At 42.5% G+C, this 21,760-nt stretch overlaps 1 protein-coding gene across 1 annotated transcript in view; it reads right to left on the reverse strand.

Moving 5' to 3' along the window:
- The window catches only part of LRRC4B (leucine rich repeat containing 4B), a 59,117-nt gene extending 41,007 nt beyond the window's left edge, over nt 1-18,110 (reverse strand). Inside the window, exon 1 of the mRNA XM_047712368.1 lies at nt 16,312-18,110. The gene's annotated coding sequence lies outside the window, so the exon portion shown is untranslated. The remainder of the gene's footprint in view (nt 1-16,311) is intronic.
- Between the last annotated feature and the right edge of the window lie 3,650 nt (nt 18,111-21,760).

Below are 21,760 nucleotides of genomic sequence, written 5' to 3' on the forward strand. Positions count from 1 at the left end.
GATGTGGCAGCAGTAATGCCACGTGACTTTCAAGGCTAGGTCATAAAAGAGATGAAGCTTCTGCTTTATGCTGGAATATTCGCTCTTCAGCCTTTGGTGGCTGTATCAGCTGATGGCCCGCCCTGAGGAAGGCAGTTCAAAGGAAGCCAGAGAAAGGAAAACAGAGAGAGGCCTGACACTACCAGGGGTGGGACTGAGTCCTGGCCCACACAGCTGCTTTAGCTCTCTTGTCACAGTGCTCACCACCATCTCGCTATGTCCACTTTAGAAATCCAGAGCCAGAACTGCCCAGAGGAGTCCTTCCCAAATTCTTGACTCACAGAAACCTTAAGACATAATAGAATGATTTTGTTGTTTTAAGCCACTAAGTTTTTTTTTTTTTTTAAGATTTATTTATTCATTTGAGAGAGAGAGAGAGAGCACATGAGCACAGAGGGAGAGGGAGAAACAGACTCCCCACTGAGCCGACAGTCTGATGTGTCCCCACTAAGTATTGGGAGTGATTTGCGAGTCACCTGGGTGGCTCAGTTAGTTAAGCAACTGCCTTTGGCTTGGGTTATGAACCCGGAATCCTGGGATCGAGCCCCACATCAGGTTCCTTGTTCCGCAGGGAGCCTGCTTCTCCTTCTCCTTCTGCCTGCCTCTCCCCTTGCTTGCGCTCAATTTCTCTCTATATAAAATAAATAAATAAAACCTCTTAATTAAAAAAAGTGAGAGTCATTTGTTACACAGCAATAGATAACGACGACAGTCAGCAACACAGACCATGAGCACCATAGTTTTTTGTCAGACAGGGAAGTCTCAAACCATCTGCTTCTACCAGTGGTCGAAAGTTTGGTGGAAATAAGCATGTATCCTACCCTGGTCTTAGTTTCTAGATATTATCCGCCCCCACAAAAGACCCAGACTCCTTGGAAAAGCAACTGCTTCCAGGTTTGGGGTAGGGCAAGTACAAAGTAAGCCTGGGACATCTGTTGCACCAAAAAGATAAGAAAGTGCTCCAAGTCTAATGGCTTCACATTAAAAGGACACTGGAGCCAGCTTGAAAGGGTTCTACTGGCAAAAATTGGGATGAATCGAGCACCACAAGGAATGACTATGACAGTAACATGTTTTGTGTGTGTATGTCACACAGACACAGAAATGTGTGTGTAAATGTACACACATATCTATCATGTATAGATATGGCAGATACGATGATACATACACGTGACAGAATGATAATCACTAGCTTGAAGCCCCAAATTCATTCCTGCAAGGATCATCAGGATACTCACATGTTGCTAAAGTCTCACCCTACAGATTACTCATACCTTTCTAATGGAGAGAAATAGTGGTTGCCACCTTCACAAAGCTACGAAAGCAACATTAATCATGGGACAACCTGGCATATGTGCCTCCTGAAGTAATGCACAAAGAAGAACAGCATCATTTATGAAGCTTCTTTACCAAAAATGTTTAAACTGACTCTAATTAAGCCTCAAGACGCCTGGTTCCCAAATTGTATGCTGAGGCACCCAGAGGGGGGCTGCAGCAAATGCACAGGAGTGCTGTGCTGGTACACTATTAAAAAAGTTCTCTGGGAGGGGCGCCTGGGTGGCTCAGTGGGTTAAGCCTCTGCCTTCCGCTCAGGTCATGGTCTCAGGGTCCTGGGATCAAGCCCCATATCGGGCTCCCTGCTCAGCCGGGAGTCTGCTTCTCCCCCTCCCTGGGACCCCAACGCTCATGCACACACACACACACACACACACACTCTCTCTCTCTCTCTCTCTCTCAAATAAATAAATAAAATCTTAAAAAAAAAGTTCTCTGGGAAAAAAGTGGTCACTGAACACTTTGACATTAGGCCTCAGTTGAAAAGAGATGCCCTGTGCCGCCTTCTTTCTTAGAAAGCCGGTACTGGCTGCCTCCTGGTTATAGGGTATTTAAAGTTTTCAAGTGAAACAGTGGTGCTTGGTATCTATCAGACGCCACCTGACCTACCAACCCTGAGGTGGTTCACGGTTTCAGCATTAGATTTGCGCTACATTTTTTTGGACAGCAGGTCTGGGCGAAGCTGGGTTTTTGGTAGTTCTGTCATTAAAAGCAAATACTACCCTGAAAATTGTTGTGGAACAGGATATGAAGGTGGCGGTGACCAGAGTGATGCTGAAGTTTGAGACGGTGTATACTGCCATCCTGTTAGTAAGTAATTAGTGTTGCTTAAGAATAAAATAAGATGGGCGCCTGGGTGGCTCAGTGGGTTAAAGCCTCTGCCTTCAGCTCAGGTCATGATCCCAGGGTCCTGGGATCGAGCCCCACATCGGGCTCTCTGCTCAGCGGGGAGCCTGCTTCCCCCCGCCTCTCTCTCTCTGCCTGCCTCTCTGCCTACTTGTGATCTCTGTCTGTCAAATAAATAAATAAAATCTTTTAAAAAATTAATTAATTAATTAATTAATTAAATCTTTAATTAAAAAAAAAGAAAGAAAATAGGATAGAGGAACAAGTTAAAGGACACCACGGAGAAACAATGAGACAAATCCAGATTATGGGGTATTTATACAATTAGCAGCCTGGTCACTTAAAAAGTCAATATCGCAGAGAAGGTAAACAAGGTTGGATTAGTTGCTCTAGATTAAAAGAGATTAAAGAGATATAATAACCAAACGTAATGCATGAAACTTGCTTGGGTCCTGATTTGAAACATTTTTTTATAAGCCCTAAAAGACAGTCTCTGGGCAGCTGGGAAAATGTGAATTTGGTCTTGATCTCAGAAACATTAAGGAATTAGTGTTAATTTTCTTATGTGTGATAATATGATACTATGATTATGTAACAGTATATTCTTATTCTTAGGAGGTTCATGCTGAAGTATTTATGTCTGCAATTTACTTTCAGGTAATTCAGCATTTGAATGTGAATAATTATTGAGTCTAAATGGTAGGTAGATAGATGCTCCATGTTTTTTCAGTTTTTTTCTATGTTTGTCATTTTTCATAAAAAATTTGGTGGGGATTTGGCTGAGAAAAGTAACACTTAGGGCAGTTTGCCACTTGCAATTAACCCCTCCCTTTCCTGCATAAACAATTATTCCCTCTTTGCATTAGCACTTAAGATGGGCCTAGCATCTCTCATCTTAAGAAGTAATAATTCTTCAAATCCCCTCTTTTGAAACCACATTTCCCTGCAGGGCACCCTATTCTTTATCCTTTTCTGCAAAACCTCTACAACAGTTGGGAAAACTATCTCTACTTCCTCATGTTCTATTCTCTCTTCAATTGCCAGCTGGGAATCTGCTACCCCCACTCCACTAACCCGCCCTTGTCTAGGTCACCAAGACCTCCATATTGCAAAGCCAGGGCCACTTCTCCATGCCTACCCTACTTACCCACTTAGCAGCACTTGACACAGTACCTCCTTGAAACCATGCCTTCTCTTGGCTTTAGTGACTCCAAACCCTCCTCAATTTCCTCCTCCCTCACCAGACTCCTTTGCTGGCTTCTCTACCTTCAAATGGTCTCCCAGTGTGAGAGGAGGGCTGCAGGGGCCAAGCCCTCTCTGGTGCTCTGCTCTCCCTCCCTAGGTGAACTCACCCAGTTCCACAGCTTTAAATCCCCCAGTCCGCTGATGAATGTGGGTCTTTGCACTGAGCTCTCCCTCCCTGCATGCACACAAAGGGCTACTTGACATCTCCACTTCTCAAATGCATCATGTCCAAAACAGAGCTCTAGACTTCCACCCCCCCCATACACACATGTTTGCTTCTAGTCTTCTTTATCTCAGCAAATTGTACCACCTTCTATTTAGTTGAGGAAAGAATGTAGAAGTTGTTCTCAGTGGTGCTCTTTCCTCACATTCATCCCACCAATCATCCAGTCTTGTGGCTCTACTTCTAAAATATATTGCAAACAGTCCCTTCTTTCCATCCTTTCTGCCACCACAGTAGCATCAGTCAGCATCCTCTCTCCCATGGCCAGCTAAAGGCCTCCTCACTGGCCTTACAGCCACTCCTGCCTCCCTACAATCCATTCTCCACATAGTAGCCAAAGTGACCTTGTTAAAATGTAAATCAGATCATATTATCCCTCAACTTAAGACATTCTGAGGACTTCCCACCCTACTTCGAATTAAGTCTGCCCTCCTGAACATGGCCTCTAGGGCCCTGTATGGTCTGAGCCCTGATAGCACTCCACTTCATCTTCTACCACTCTGTCCTTCACTCCAGCTTCTTCTACTACAGTGAGATCATTTCTACCTCAGGGCCTTTGCACCAGCTACCCTGTGCCTGCAGTACTCTTCTCCCAGATCTTCACATGGTTGGCTCCTTCTGATTTTCAGGTCTAAGCTCAAATATCACCTCCTCAGAGAGAACTTCTTTGTCCAGCTGATTTAAAGGAAACCTCTTACCTACTCCTAGCCACTCTTTACAACATTGCTCTGTTCTGTTTTCTTTATAGCATTTATTCATAAGTGAAATTTTCTTATTTGTTTGTTTACCTACTTTTCACTGATTGTTTTTTTTCTCTAGATGGCAAACTCCTTGAGAACAGACACCTGGTCTATCCTCAGTGATTACTAAATCTCCAGTGTATAGAAAGTGTCAGAAAAATTCAGTATTTTCATTAAATTTGTTGAATACAATAATCTGTCCAATCTTCCATGTACTTTAAATGTTCTTCTTGAAACAAAACCATCTCTCAGCATAACAAAACACTACCTGTGTTTGCTGCTCCTACTGTGCATCAGAGAGACTCCTGCGTTATCAACCCCTCCCAGCAATCCCATGAGGAAGATGTTCTTATTCTCCCTATTTTACAGAAAAGACTCAAGTTTGAAGAGGCAAGTACTTATACAAGATCACACAGGGAGAATGTTTAGATTGGGTTCCAAATCTGCTCTATTTGACTCCAAAGCACATGTTCTACTCTGCCATACTCTTTGAGACATAGTTGAATCACAATTTCTATTCATTATACTACATTGGGAATTCCTGCTTAGGGCCATGATGAAGTAATTGGTACCAGACTTGCCCTCCTGTGATAAACAACTATTAAAGTGGACAAAATGTATGAGGCCACTGTTTTCAGACACTGAATAAATAAGAAAGAAGAGGACTGTGATCCTAAAACCTGTGCTATCACCCAGTAACTTCACTCTTGGTATTTACTCAAGAGAAATGAAAACAAGTCTCCACACAGTCCATACAAAGACTTAGGGAAGGAAGACTGGAGCATCTTTATGAATAATAACATAAAACTGGAAACAACCCCACCTTTCACCAAACCCATTGTTGTGTATTCATAAAATGGAATACTATTTAGCAACAAAAAAGAAAAACTATTGATATATTCAACAACATGGGTAAGTCTCATAGACACTTTGTTGAGCAAGAAAAAAAGACACAGAAGAATACATATTGTATGATTCTATTTGTGTAAAGTTCAAGAAGGCAGAATTAATCTTCAGTAATAGAAATCAGAATAGTGATTGACTACGGGATTGGCGATTAATTGGAAGGGGGCACAAAAGAACTTTCTGGGTTGACTGAAATATTCTGTTATCTTGAATGAGGTACTATACATGTGTCTATAGATTTGAGGTACTATACATGTGTCTATAGATTTGTCAAAACTCACTGAATTGTAACCTCAATATCTCTGCATTTGACTGTGTATTAATTGTTCCTAAAAATAATTCATTGGGCTCTATTTCATATAACTTATCAAAGTAAATTCTAGATGTTTTATATATCTAAATCTAAGGGGTAAAACAATACAACTTTTTAAAGAAAGCATAAGAGAACATTTTCATGTACATGTGCAGAAGAGATGTCTTAAACAAGACCAAAGTTAACCATGGAAGGAAAAAGCGATAAGTTGGGCTATGTAAAGATCTTCTGTTCATCAAAGAAAATGAAAAGGCAAGCTATAGACAAGGGTGAATTCTTATCCGGAATATGTAAAGAATTCCTTCTGGTTAATAAGGAAAAGTCAGACAAACCAACAGAAAAAAACCGGGCAAACTCTTACCCTGCGAGTGGGAGCATAAACTGGTATAAACACTCCGGAAAACAGTTTGGCAGGATCCTCAAAAGCTGAGCACCCACATACCCTATGACATTTGTCCACCCGAACTGCATACGTGTGTTCACACACAGATATGTGCAGTGACTTTCACAGTAGTACTGCTCATAACAGCCAAAGTCTGAGAACAGTCCAAATGTGCAAGGACAGCAGAATGGATGAGTAAACTGTGACACGGTCACAAAACAGGAACCGTCCCCACAGCAATGAGCATGAATGACCTACAGTCACATGCAACAACATGGATGGGTCTCACGATTAGATGGACTGAAAAAAGAAGCTAATCCCCAAAGAGTAAAAACTAATCCACGGGATGTGAAGTTAGGATAGTGAGTACCCTTGGATGGAGCATGGTGCCTGGAAGGGAACATGAAAGGGCTTCTGGGAGGCTGGGTGTGCTCTCTTTCTTGATCTGGCTGCTGATTACATGGGCTTCTCCCTTTATAGAAATTTATGGAGCTGGACACTTACAATTTGTGTCTTTTTCCCTGTGTATATTATATATTTCTAAAAAGTTTTATTTTTGTAGAGTAATTCGTGGTTGTATTAGTTTTTCTATTGCTGCTATAACAAATTACCATAAATTCAGTGGCTTAAAACCACACAGATTTATTATCTTATAATGTTGGAGGCCAGAAGTCCCAAATCAGTCTCACCGGGCTAAAAAAGGTGTATTCTTCAGGAGGATCCAGGAGAGAATCTGTTCCCTAGCCTGAGGAACCCGCACTCCTCGACTCACAGCTACATCACTTCAACCTCTGCTACCACTGTCACATCTGATCCTCCTGTCTCCCTCTTGTGAAGACACTGGGCCCACAAGGGAAATCCAGGATAAGCTCCCTATTTCAAGATCCTTAACCCGGTCACATCTGCAAAGTCCTTTCTGCCATGTAAATCGACATACTCACAGGTTCCAGGAACGAGGATGTGGGCATTTTATTCTGTTGCCGCAATGACTGTGAAAGAACAGCTATCAAAGGGAGAAAAGTAGAAAAGAAACTTTTATGCACCCGCCTTCCAAATACAATGGCTTTCTAACAGTTTGGTACGTTTCCATTTAGTCTCTAAAAGCACAGCTATATTCATACTTCATATAAAATGTGTGCATTCTGCTTTTGTTCACTGAACATTACCTCACCAACATTTCCATGCTAGTATGTATTTTTCAAAACGTCATTTTTTTTTTTAAAGATTTTATTTATTTATTTGACAGAGAGAGATCACAAGCAGACGGAGAGGCAGGCGGAGAGAGAGAGAGAGAGAGGGAAGCAGGCTTCTTGCTGAGCAGAGAGCCCGATGCGGGGCTCGATCCCAGGACCCTGGGATCATGACCTGAGCCGAAGGCAGCGGCTTAACCCACTGAGCCACCCAGGCGCCCCTCAAAACGTCATTTAAAAGGGCCGTGTAATACTCTATTGAGTGGATGCAGCATAGCTAACTTAACCATCCCCTTCTAGTTGGGTACCCTGGCAATTTCATTAAGAAAAAGCTATTATAAATAACATCATGATGAACCTCTTTGTTTATAAGTCTGTTTGACTTGCAGGTGGATTCTCAGGCCTTAGGAGCATGACCGTTTTTCCTGCACTTGACACCTACTGCCAAATTGCTTTCTAGAAGGGTAGCGGCAATTTCCATTCTGACACTGCATATGGGCACGGGTGTCTGTTTTGCTGCACTCTCACCAGTGTTCAGTGGAACCTTAAAATATTTGTTGCTCATTTGATGGGCAGAAGAAAGAATCACATCGCATTTTAGTGCTATGCCCTTGGGCTTTATCCAAAGGAACAAAATGAAACAGTTTACTGTAACGTTTTGTTAATGACCCAGTAATTCAACTCATAGGAACTTATATTAAAGAAATAACCAGAGAGGTAGACAAAAAAATACACTCATGGATGTGTGTTATTTGTGATAGCCAAATTTGAAAACAACTTATATGTTTAAAATGGAGCATATGTGACCTTGGGGAAGTCACTGTACGTGTCCTATAGTTTGTATTTCTAATCACCTTGCCCTATTTATTGATTGTTCATTCATTCATCTCATATATGTACTGAACTCTGTGTTGGTTGCTGAAGATAGAGTGATGAACAAAATAATGGGAAACAAAAATGCTGCACTCGGGAACCTTACAGTGTTGGCTAGTAGACTGACCTACCTTACTGGAGGGTCTCTTTGCCTGTTTTCCCATCTTCAAAAGGAGGCAAGTTGGCGATGCCTGGGTGGTTCAGTTGGTTAAAGCGTCTGCTTTCGGCTCAGGTCGTGATCCCGAGGTCCTAGGATTGAGTCCCTTGTAGTGGCCCTTGCTCACCAGGGAGCCTGCTTCTCCCTCTGCCTGCAGTTCCACCTGCTTATGCTCTCTCTCTCTCTCTTTCTGAAAAATAAATTAAAAAGTGTGTGGGGGGTGAGTTGGAAGGAGTTGGAATAGATAACGTCTGGGCACTTCCAAATGCAATTTCTAGGTCTTCAGTTAATATACTTCTTACTCCCTTTGTTAGACTGAAATCTCCATAAGGGAGGATAGTGGAGGATCTGCTCTCCTGTCAGCCAAGGAGGGGCCACCTGCAGGTAATGGCACTATCACTTTCCTCCAGGAGCTCTCCTGTCCCACTGTGCCTCTATGTGACTTCAGTGAGGCTAACCCACCCTAGGTGTCAGGAGAAGGTGCCCCACCCAGGCCTGGCATCTCCCAACCAAGGAGAACCCATCTCAGGACCTCTTCTGGGGTTACCAGGGAAAAGGTGTTGGCTTGATCCTGGGGTTGGTTAGCTGGTAGAAATGAAACCTGGAGCTGCCAGTGACCGTTTGCTAGACTCAGGGCTGCTGCACATGTTTGGGCAGTTTGTACCCTGCACAAATTCAGCCAGTGCTTCTCTTGCCAAACCGTATGTCCTGGATAGAAGACTGTGCTAGACAGATGGAAGGGATGCCTTTTAGAATTTATCCACCCAGAGTTAGTGGCTTTTTGTAACTTGTCCAGTCCAGGGGCCTTCTTTTTTGTTGTTTTTGTAATTTTCCCTTAAGGAACCTAGTGACCCTGCTATAATATAGAAGAGGCTGCCTGAGAATAAAGCAACACAGAGGAAAGCAAAGGGGAGAAACAGAGAGACATGTTCCAGCTAGCAATGTTTGGGTGCCTGATCCAACCATTCCTGATGCCAACTCTAACCCTGAACTTTGTAGTTACATGAACCAAGAAATGTACACTCTCCCCCACTTCCTTCCTCCCTCCCTCCCTCTAACCTACCTTCCTTCCTTCCTCCCTTTCTTTCTTTCTCCCTTTTTCCTTCTTCCCTTCCTTCTTTTTGCTTAAACCAGTTTTTGCTGGGGTTCTACTACCTGTAAGTTGGACAGAACTGACCAATACTGTGAGGAACTGCCTGCTATTCTATCTTCTCTTACTGCACAACACTCTCTCATTCCTCCTCTATGGGCTGTAGTTTACTTAAGTCTAAAATGGAGGAGTTGAATCAGCAGTGCTTCTTATTTCAATGCTGATTTTACATATATATATATATATATATATATATATATATATATATATATATATATGGTGTATGACTTTAGAGGAATCTTGTTACATGAAGTAGGGAAGGTTGAGTTTATTGGCCCCATTCTACAGCTGGGATAATGGCAGTTGGGAGCAATTAAGTGATTTGTTCAAAGTTACATAAAACAAGTACACAGAGCTGCTGGAATTTGGACCTTGAGCTGTCTAGCTCCAAGTCCTGTGCTCCATTAACAGGTGGGGAGGCTGTGATCTGTACAGAGAAAGCGACTTTAAAATCTCAGGGAATGGAATAAGGGGCAATTAGTGGCAGGCTCTTCTGATTTCCACCTGGTGCTTTTTCCTCTGCATTGTGCCACCTCTTGGCTGATAGTAGCCATAAAAGCATTTTGGAAAAACATCAATATATATATCCCCATAGGATTGAGAAAACTAAATTGACTGGTGTATTATGTGTTGATGAGGATGTGGGAGAACAGACTCTCTGTCCCATGGCTTGCAGAAACAAAAATTGGTATGCCTACACTGCATCCACCACTTTGCCATGGCCTTGTGTGTGCAGGGAGGGTACTTGCCTGTCTTTTAACTCTGTGCATGGTCACATGACTTGCTTTGGCCAATGGCATGTGGGTAAAAACAACAATGTGTCAATTCTGAGCCTAGGACTTTAGCCGCCTAGCACGTGCTCATTAGTCCTCTGAATCTCTGCTCTGGCCACCAAAAGCTTTCCATAGTAGCTGAAGCTCCCTCTGCCTGAGCCCCAGTATGAAATACCTGGAGCAGAGTTGAACCAGCCAGACCTGTATCCTATGGCAGGAGCAGTCCTAGACAAACCAAGCTAGATGAGCCAGCACATAAGCAATACCATGATTATTATTTGAAGTTGCTGAGTATCCATTATATAGTAATAGTTTAAAGTTACAGGAAGTGTAACTTTATTAAAATTAAAATGAACATACCTATGTGACCTGATGATTCCACCTATCCTTATTGACCCTGAGGAAACATACATTTACCCAAGGGAACCTGTATAAAGATGTTCACAGCAACAGCGTTTTTAAGAGCAAAGAAACAAAAAAATAGCCCAAATGTCCAGCAATAGGAGAATAGATAAATAAACATGAGTTTTCTGGAATACCACTGCAGCTCTTAAAAGAAATGGTACAGAGCTATTTAAGTAAATCTGGATAGATTTCCAAGACATATTGTTGAGTTAAAAAAGCAAGCTGCAGAACAATATGTACAGTATGATCCCATTTATGTTAAAACACACTCACATGCTTGCTCAAAACAATACTAGTCATTTACTATACAATACTATGCATACACTATATTACTAGATATATATACGCACTTTTAGACAAAAATCTGGAAGGACCCACCATAACATGATCATAGTGGTTACTTCCAGAAAAGACACCTGGTTTGGAGAGAGGTGACCAAAGGGGACTTGAGATTTATCTGTAACGCTATTTTTAAAAAGCAAAGACAATCTATCCACATATTACTTGTACAACTGAAAGATAATTTTTTTACAAGGAAAGAAGTATGTGTGAGTATATATACATGCATACTACAAATACAAACCTAGATTTTGTTTCAAATGTCCTTTAGAGGCAGAAAAACTTGAATTCAAGTCCTACCTCTGCCATCAGATTACGTAAGTAACTCCACCACTCTGAACTTCTATTTTCCCATACATAACATTGGGATACTAATTTGTATTTAATAGGGTTGTCACAAGAAGTAAATAATAATGTATGTAAAGTCCCAAGAATAGTGTCTGAGAGGACATGTTCAATTAGATGTTCATTCCCTTCCATTTTCCAGTCCCTTCTAATTCTGACCTTGCTTCTAACCCAGGAGTCAGATATTGGTGATGGCTTTGTGGATACCTCATCAGAATTTATCCCATGTTAGCTAGGATAATGGCCCCCCAAAACTATCCTAATCCCCAGAACCTGTGACTATGTCAGGTTTGATGGTAAAGGGGAATTAATGTTGCTCATCACTGACTTTAAGATAAAGAGGGTAGCCTAGATTATCTTCATGGGCCCAATAGAAGCACAAGGTCATATTTCCACCAGGAGGGGCTAGCCTGCCTGAAGACAAAGCCAATTAGAGGAAATCAGAAGGCTCAGAAATTCAAAGACACACATTCCTGGTGACTTCCTGTGAGGGCCTGGATCCATGCAGGAAGTTTTGGGCTAGTCATAAGTTTTCACTTACAGTTGACCCTTGAACAGAGAGGGAGTTAGGGGTGCTGACCCCCTCTCCTGCACAGTTGAAAATCTCAGCATAACTTTTGACTCCCCAAAACCTTAACCACTAATGCCCTACTGAGAACCAGAAAACTTAACCAATAGCATAAAGTCAATTAACTCATAGTTTGTATATGTATTATACACTGTATTCTTATAATAAAGCTAGAGAAAGAAACTGCTATTAAGAAAATTATAAGAGGGGCCCCTTGGTAGCTCAGTCAGTTGAGTGTCTGCCTAAGGCTGGGGTCTTTCTCCCGCTGCCCCTCCATCCCCTCTCATGCTCACATGCTCTCTCCCTCTCAAATAAATTTTTTAAAAAAGACTTTATTTATTTATTTGACAGATAGAGATCACAAGTTAGGCAGAGAGGCAGGCAGAGAGAGAGAGGAGGAAGCAGACTCTCTGCTGAGCAGAGATCCTGATGCGGGGATCAATCCCAGGACCCTGAGATCATGACCTGAGCTGAAGGCAGAGGCTTAACCCACTGGGCCACCCAGGTGCCCCCTCTCAAATAAATTAAAAAAAAAAAAAAGAAAATCAGAAGAGAAAATATATTTACAGTACTGTACTGTATTTATTTTTAAAAACTGTGTATAAATGGATACGCAGTCCAAACCCATTGTTAAAGAGTCAACTGTATGCGAGGCAATAACCACCCCTCTTTTTTCAGCCAATTTGAATTGGAGTTTTGTTCTTTGTAAATGAAATAATCTTGAGAATCTGATGAGCTAGAAACTCATTCCCCAGAGAAAAATACATGCAGACAAACCTTTGTATACAATTCCAGGGAAACTTTTGACCCCCTGAAGTCAGGCCCCAGGTTATGAAGTCCTGCTCTGTTCTAAACATATCACTGCCAGCAGGCATCAAAGAGAAGGAAAGAAGAGAGAAAGTCTTCAGGGAGTCCAGGATCCCTCCTTCTGTTCCTGTAGAGGAGCTTTGATATGGGTCAAAGACAAATGATTGGATCAAGGAATAGAATGGGAGCTCTCTGTGGAAGGTGCAAAAGGCTCTCTGGGATCACTTCACTCTATTTCCTTGAGAAAAATCTCTGCCTCTCTTTTGGGATCTACTGGAGGGAGGGTATAAAATGGGGGGTAATTCAGCATCTCTTGGATCTCCTTCCTGGATTATGTCTCTATCTTCTCAAACTTGGGACAACTAAAGATCAGAGAGGTGCAGTGAATTGTCCAAGATACACAGCAAACATGTGAAGAAGTTTTTGAATTCTGGCCTAGTTAGATCTTTTACATATAAAGAGCCCTGCCAAGGCTTCCCTTTCTCTTTACAATAAAAAACAAAAACAAAAACAAAACAAAAACAAAAACAACAAAAAATATTTCCCTGTGGCCACAATTTGGCCCCTGCCTCCATGCCCTTATTTTGAACCCCCCTTCCTTTCACTCATTACACTCCCTTCAGTCATTCTGACTTTCTTTCTGTCTCTCAAACATGCCAAATGTGTCCTTACCTCTTCCTTCCGCCTGGAACCAATACTGGATTACCCAAGAGGCAAATCAAATACATGTTCAAGTATATCAAATACTAGCTAAGTATGGGTTTTCCAAATTTGGGGAGGGGGGGAGAATTAAATATTGCAATGAAGTCATCATTATGGGAAAAATCAGAACATGGATACCCTTACATTTGTTTTATTTTTTTATTTTTATTTTTTTAAGATTTTATTTATTTATTTGACAGACAGTGATCACAAGTAGGCAGAGAGGCAGGCAGAGAGAGAGAAAGGAGGAAGCAGGCTCCCTGCTGAGCAGAGAGCCCGATGCAGGGCTCCATCCCAGGACCCTGGGATCATGACCTGAGCTGAAGGCAGAGGCTTTAACCCACTGAGCCACCCAGGCACGCCACATTCGTTTTTATTATTTAGTATTTTTAAAAATGAATATTGGCCTATAATTTTCTTTTCCCATACTTAACAGATTTTGGTATCAAAGTTAGGCCAGCCTCACAAAATGAGCTGGAGTGATCACTCTTCTAGTTTCTGGAAGAGTGTGCATATTAGAATTATTTCTTCCTTAAATGTTTAGCAGAACTTGCTAGTGACAGTGTCTGGACCCAGACTTTTCTTTATGGTTAATTTTTTTAAAAATTACTGATTTGATTTGCTTAAATGGTTTTAGAACTAATCAAATGCTATATTTCTTCCTGAGTAATTTTTGGTAGGTGATAGTTTTCTAGGGATTTGTCCATTTCATCTATATTTTGAGATGTATTAATATTAAGTCATCTATAATATCCAATTTTTACCTTGTTGATATCTATAGCACTTGTAGCAATGTCCTCTTTTTAATTCCTGATATTGGCTATTTATAATTTTTCTCTTTTTATCTATTTCTTTTAGTGATTATCCTAGAAAGCAAAACTCACAAACTAACTTAAATGGCTTAAAATTAATCAATATGATAGGAAATAGTCAAGAATATTGTAAAAACCATATAGTGACAGATAATAACTAGAATTATCATGAGGATCATCTCATATATATACAAATACTGAATCACTAGGATATACACCTGAAACTGATATTGCATGTCAATTATATTTCAATAACAAAAATTAATCAACACCTTTACAATACAAGGACTTTTAGAATACTTTAACACCATATAACCTCTCCTAACATGTTTTTTATTATGTGTTTCTATTCTCTTTCTTTAATGTACAAGATATTATTATTCAGATTTATTCACATATTTGTCACTTTCTTTGCTTTTTATTTCTCGTTGCATCTCAGATATTCCATCTGGGATCATTTTTTTTTTCCTGCCTAAATTAGATCCTTAGAATATTTTTTACTAAGGATCTGCTGCTAGTGGTAAACTCTCTTCACTTTTTAAAATCCCAAAATGTATTTTGATCTCATTCTTGGAATTTATTTTTCACTGGGTATAAAATTGGCAGTTACTTCCTATCGCACACTGAGCCTATTCTGGTTTCCATTGTAATTTTTAAGAAGTCAGTTGTTACGTATTGATCTTTTGAAGGGCGGCTGTTTTCTCTAACTGCTATTGCGATCCCTTTGCCTTTGGTATTCTTCAAATATGTAATAATGTTTCTAAGCGTGGATTTCTTGATATTTATCTTGCTTGTTCATGGGGCTTCTGGAATCTTTCAGTTAGAGTTTCTCATCAATTTTGGAAAACTTGAAAAATCTACCATTATGTCTTCAAATATTCCTTTTGCCACATTTTCACTCTTTTGGGGACTCAGAATAAATACATAGATAAGACCTTCTCATTCATTTTCTCCATGTGTCAACTTCTATGTTTTCTGCCCTGTCTCTTCACAGTGCCTTGTGCATAATTTTGTTTGACTTAAGTTCCAGTTCACTATTTCTCTACTCAGTTGTTGCTTTTCATTTTAAACCTGTTCAGTAAGTTTTAAGTCGCTACTAGTTTTGTCACTTTCAAAGCATCTAGGTAATATTTTGTAGTTTTCTGGTCCCTGTAACAACAATGGCAATCTTAGATTTTTCTGTGAACAAATCATATTGTCTGATAATTCCAGTATCACAAGTATTTAGTGGGTTTGTTTCTAGTGCCCTTTACTTCTGCTGGTTTTTGTTCCTGGCACTTCTTCTACTTGGTTATATCCGACTTACGCTGGTCAGAATGATCCGAGGTCTTTCATGAAGGTTCTTTTCACTGGAGAAAATATTTTTGTGTGCAATTGTCAAGAGTTTAGAAAAACTACTCGTCTGAGGCCAACTTAAATTCACAATCGAAGGTCATGACTGCAACTTCACAAATGGGGGCCAATTTACTTCTAGTTTCCCTACCCTTCCTGAAGGTATAGCCATTGCTTTCACATTTTAATGTCGACTCCCCACCTTGGGTGGGCCTGAGCTTCTCTTATTCCCCTCATCTATAAGCCATCCAAATGAAAGTTCAAATTTGCCAGGACTGTAAAATTCCTTCAGGGCAGAAGTACTCTGATTACTTCTCTGGGTTCTTGATTTCCCTTCAGTTATGACCTGATAAATCTTGTGACACCTTCCGTGCTTATGAGACTTAACATTTTTTTTTTAAAATCTGGCGTGTTTAGTTGTTGCAGTGGGAGGGTTGATCTGAATAACCTTGCTTGCTATTATCGACAACTTCAACTATTCTGTCCTCTTAGCTTTGCTTAATTTTTCTTCTCAGCACTTAACACTACTTGACATTAAATAAATAATATAGATATGTGTCTACTAACTAGGCTGAAAGCTCCATTGGGTGCATGTACTTTGTTTTTGTTCACTGCTATGTCCCCAGCATCCAGAATAGTGCTGGCATATGGTGAGTACTCAATGTTTGTTGAATGAATGAATGAAAAAAGGGCGATTTTGCCACCTCTTTGTGCTGTGGCTACAGTGGACCAAAGCAAGATAAACAGGGGGTTCAGAAACTTGATCACAAATCTAGAATCTGTGTGGAGACCTTTCAGAACACAATCCCAAATCAAGGTCACAACTTACCAAAGTGGCATAAAGAAGAAAGCTCAAGGCTCCACGGTTTTCAGTACTTCCCAAGATGAGGTATGAGGCTGCGTAGTGAGTCTTAGTTGGTATCCACCTGTTGGTGTGTCCCTTTTCCTCTCCCTGGTATTTTGTTCACTTCTCCCCGATCTTTGCTTTCACCTGTCATCCCGACCTCTCACCTAGTCTCAGGTGACTGACCCGTCAGGTTCTTTCTCTTTGCTCTTGTCTCTCTGTTCATCTCTATGACTTGGTCACTTTCTGTCCCTGTCTTTCTCTGTTGTGCCTTGGTCATATTCTCCTGTCTCTATCTTCCTCTAGAAAATGCAATTTCAACTTTTTCTGACTCTGCCTGCACCCCTACTCCTTAGCTGTATCTCCAGAATATCTACTAAGCCACCCTCTGTCTTGGTCACCAATCCCTGTCTCTGTCCCACTCCCCTTTCTTGTCTCTTTTATGTTTCTACACTGTTTCTGTCTCCATCACCTTCATCACTGTCCCTTCCGTCACCATCCTTTCTGCCTCTGTGTTTCTTCACCTGTCACAGTGTCACTGAGTGTGCTTTGTCACTCGCACTCTGGTCCTGTCACCACTATGGCTCTCTGCTCTGAGTTTGCGCATTGTTGCTATTCCCTCTGGATCTGTCTTTTCTGACTCCTTGAGCCTGTCTCCCCCCAACTCTGCTTCCATTTCCTCTATTTCTGTCATGGGCCCCCTTCTGCCTTTGAACCTTCTAGCTCTGTTTCTGTTCCCTCTGTCATCCTGCCACTTTCCATTTTCTTTGTCCCCTCTTTGTATCGGCATGCTCCTTATCTAATATTGCTTTCTGTATCTCTAACATTGTTATCTTGATCTCTGCCCTCTCTGCCTGCGGTTATTGTCTTTGCTCTGTCAATGTTGCCTTGAACTTTGTCTCTGGCACCTTCTCTATTTTTGTCACTTTTCCCTATATTACTTCTGTTATCTCTGTCTTTTCTGTCACTGTCCTCTCTATCTTTGTCGCCTCTGAGTGTGTCTTCCCTGTCTCTATGATTGTCACCTTCTATCTGGCACGGTCCCCCTTATCTCTTTCCTCTCCATCACTGGCCCCTTGGTCTTTGTCCCTTCTGTCACTGTCCTCCTGCTCTCCCTGACACTGTTCTCTGTCTCTATCGCTGTCCTCTTGCTCTCTTCTTCTCAGGCTCCCCAGTCTCAGGTCAGACCCTCGGGGAGACCTTGTCTCAGGTCCCCTCAGCCTCTGGTAGCTCTATCTCCCTCTCCATGTCCTCGACAACTTTCACCCCTGTCTGGTTCACTGTCTTCTCTGTCTCTGCGACCTTCCTTTCCCCTTGGCCCCCAGTCCCCTTCGGCATGGCTGACTGCACTCGTGACGCGGTCCCCTCTGTCGTCTTCTCTAAGTCTGTCCTTCTGTGCTGCTGTCCTCGAGCCTCCACGCGAGGCCGCAGTCTCTACTTCCGTCTCTGTCAGGCCGGCTCCAGGGTCCCGGCCGCGGTCAGGTCTGTCTGGCCTCTGGGCCCTTCCCCTCGCCGCCTCACTACCCTGCCCTGCCACAGCTGGCTTCTCCTTCCCTTTCTAATGTCTGTGAATCGCCTTCTGCTCCTGTGGGTTTGCAGGTGTGGCAGGTTTCTGTCCCTGTGGAGCTGGGGCTCTTCTGGTCTGTCTCTGCACGTCTAGCTCTTCGGGGCTCTGTCGCTCAGCAGGAGTTTTAGGGGGCTCACATCCTCTCACAGGCCTTTCCTGGTGCAGAGGAGCCCCCCGGGACCCCAGCCTGGCGGTCAGCCTGGCCGTCAGCCTCGCGCCTCGCGCCCCTCCTCCGGCTCCTTCCCGCCCTTTATCACTGCGCGCTCTTGGGGGGGTGGCGGGGGGGAGGAAAAGAAGCATGAGCGCATGCGCACCAACCGACGCACAGGCGAAAGTGCGCGCTATCTGCCTGCGGGCTCGCGGGAGCTCACGCGAACTCGCGCAGCACTCGCTGCGGGCCCCGCTCGGCAACGGGTGACGTCACGGAGGCTCTGCCCGCTTTGTTGGCTGTCTTCAACCAGCACGCGCTCTCTGGAGTAAGCGGCCAAGTGTCACCCGGCGCCAGGTGGCGCTCAGCGCCTGAGCCCACCGACCCTGCAAACCCACGGAGACGCGTGTCGTCATGGCAACTCTGCCCGTTCTAATTGGACACCTGCACTATTTCGTTGGAGCCGCTAATCTGATTGGATGCCTGTATTTCATTGGATGCCAGGGAATTTTTATCTTCCTTTCCCTTCAGCATTTCTCTTCCCTGGCCGGGCTTTCTCCCACTAAGCAACGTGGAGACGGAAAGTGACTTGAGTCACCAGGGGGTGGGAAGTGTGTAGCACCCAGCCGGCATCCCTGCTGGAGTCGGCGAACCAGACCGGCTGTCTCAGACACAGTCTCCCTTTCCCCGCCAGAGGGCGCCACGGTGCGCAGGGTACTTGGAGGCCTTGGTGACTGGTGACGTCACCGAAGAGCCCTTCCTGATTGACTACATCTCTTTTCACTGGCAAAGTCGAAGGGCAGGCCTATAGAACGCTATCAGAGGAGAAAAGAAACGGTGTGCCCAGGAATAATGAATGGCCTTGGTCTCAAATACTTAAATATGCAAAGGAAATTTATCTTTTCTATGTCTTCTAGTCTCCATAAGCAACCCAGACATGCAGACGATTATTAGAGTGGACACCTACTGCAGCTAAGGACCCGTATAAAGGACACCTGTTGTTTTTGCCCAACTGGCATGTGTTATCCATGATTTTAAAAATTAATAGACTTTTGGGATGCCTGGGTGGCTCAGTCTGCTAAGCGTCTGCCTTCCGCTCTGGGATAGAGCCCCACGTTGGGCTTCCTGCTGGCAGGAAGCCTGCTTCTTCCTCTCCCTCTTCTGCTCCCCCTGCTCATGCTCGCTCTCTCTCTCTCTCTCTCTCTCTCTCTGTGTCGAATAAATAAATAAATAAAATCTTTTTAAAAATTCACTTTTTTAAAGCAGTTTTAGGTTTATAGAAAAAATTGAACAAAAAGTGCAGAGTTTGCATTTACCATTGGGGGGGGACCATAAACCATATGGGAACCCTGTAACCTAATTCCCTACACCCTCATAGACCTACCCCTAATTCCCATTATTAACATCTTGCATTAATGTGGTACATTTGTTACAACTGAAGGACTGTACTGTATGATTCCACTGATGTGAAGTATCTAGAGTAATCAGATTTATAGAGAAAGTAGAATCGTTGGTGCCAGGGGCTGGGAGGAGGGGGAACAGGAAGTTATTGTTTAATGGGTATAAAGCTTCCATTCTGCAAGATAGAAAGAGTTCTGGAGATTGGTTGCACAACAATGTGAATTTACTCAATGCTACTGAACTGTCCACTTATAAAGAGTTTATGATATGCGTATCTTGCCACACTTCAGTTGTTTTTAGTGCATCAATTTTAAATGTAATATTCAATGAGTTTTGACGAACATGTACTGTGTGTGACCGCATCCGCAGTCAAGAAACAGAAAAGTTCCATGATCCCAAAATGTTCCCTTGTGTCTACATGTAAGCAATCCCAGATCCCCACTCCCTCAGCCCCAGGCAACCCTGGTCGATTTCTGTCCCTACAGATTAGTATTCTATTGTCTACAATTTCACAGAAATGGAATCATACTGTTTGTACTCTTTTGTGTCTGGCTTTTTTCACAAGACATACTGTTTTTAAGATTATCTACCGCACATATCAGTAGGTAGTTCTTTCTGTTGCTGAGTGGTCATCTATCTTGTGGACACACAATTTGTTTATCTACTCCCATAAATGGACATTTCAGTTATATCCAGTTTTCCAAATTGGGGCCATTATGAATAAGGGGGCTGTGAATATTTGCAGGGACATATGCTTTTACTTCTCAATAATCCCAGGAGTGGGATTTCTGAGTCACATGGTAAGTTTGTGTTCACTTTATAAGAAACTGATAAATTGTTCTTCAAGGTGGTTGTAGTGGATGGAATGATGGGGCCCCCAAAAGACAATGTCCATGTCCTAATCCCCTAAACCTGTGAAAATGACCTTATTTGGAAAGAGGATCTTTGCAGATCAGATTAAGTCAAGGATCTCCAGATGAGATCATCCTGAATTAAGAGTGATTCCCTAACCCCAATGATCGGTGTCCTTATAAAAAAGGTAGGAAAAAAAAAAGCAGGAACAATTAAAACCAAGTTATGCCTGTTCAAAGTGAACTGGTGAAAAAATTTGTCTCGTTCACATTTTCCTGCACTGAAACGTCTTGCTGCCTTCCGGAGCAGCTGACACATATATTAAGTCAATCAATATTCCAATGATCATGGAGATTCCTAATGCACAAATATATTCTGATATAATTATTAGCAATTATAATCGTCATTATTATTGTCATTATTAATAGCTACCATTTGAGTCATGTTACTCTACACCAAGGGTGTGCTAAGTGTTTCGTGTGCATTCTTTCGTTTAATCTGTGTAACATTCTTGTGAAGTGAGCATTATCATTCTCATCTTACAGTTGAAGAAACTGAGGCATTGAGAGGTTATACACTTTGCACAAAGTCACAGAACTAATACGTGTGGGGGAGGAATATGAAACGCGGCTGTCTGACTTCGGAGCTCACTTGGGTACCAGACGAACTCTGGCAGAAGGTAGAGGCATCATCACAGATTGCAAAAAAAGTAAGCTAACAGCATGCCCAAGAAACTAGTAGAGTGTGACATTAATTTAAAGCAAAAATTTCTTTGGCATGATGGACTGTCTCCTTATGGGAATTTTCAGGATATTTATTAGGTTAAAATTAGCTTGCAATTCTTGAGGATGCTAACTGGCTGCCCTATTTATCTTCAGAAGAACTTTACAAATGGGATTGTATCTTTATAACCTTGACATTTATTGGGGTTTGGAAAGTGCTCCTCCACTCCTTGGGAAGAGAGAGTAAAGGTACCCCTAGTTGGAGTTCAATTAAAACAAAAAATCAAGGTTATATGTGCTCTAAAAAAAGAAAGGGGGGCGGCGCCTGGGTGGCTCAGTGGGTTAAAGCCTCTGCCTTCGGCTCAGGTCATGATCCCAGGGTCCTGGGATGGCGCCCAGCATCAGGCTCTCTGCTCGGCAGGGAGCCTGCTTCCTCCCTCTCTCTCTGCCTGCCTCTCTGCCTACTTGTGATCTCTGTTTGTCAAATAAATAAATAAAACCTTTAAAAAAGAGAGAGATAGAGAGAAAGGCAAAGGAGATTTGAGACCCAGAGACACACAGGACACCAGGCAAGGATGGAGGCTACCCCAGCAAGATGGGCAGGGGAGGAGGACTCCATCAAGGTACCAAGAGTAAGCTTGCCAACTGGATACATGATCTATCTGCAGTGGTCATCCACGGCCCTTACAGCACCATTCAGAATCCTTTTCCTGAATGATATGGGCGCAGAGAGAGAGGGAACCC

Source organism: Lutra lutra, chromosome 17, assembly GCF_902655055.1.
Source record: "Lutra lutra chromosome 17, mLutLut1.2, whole genome shotgun sequence".
In the NCBI taxonomy this organism is placed as follows: domain Eukaryota; kingdom Metazoa; phylum Chordata; class Mammalia; order Carnivora; family Mustelidae; genus Lutra; species Lutra lutra.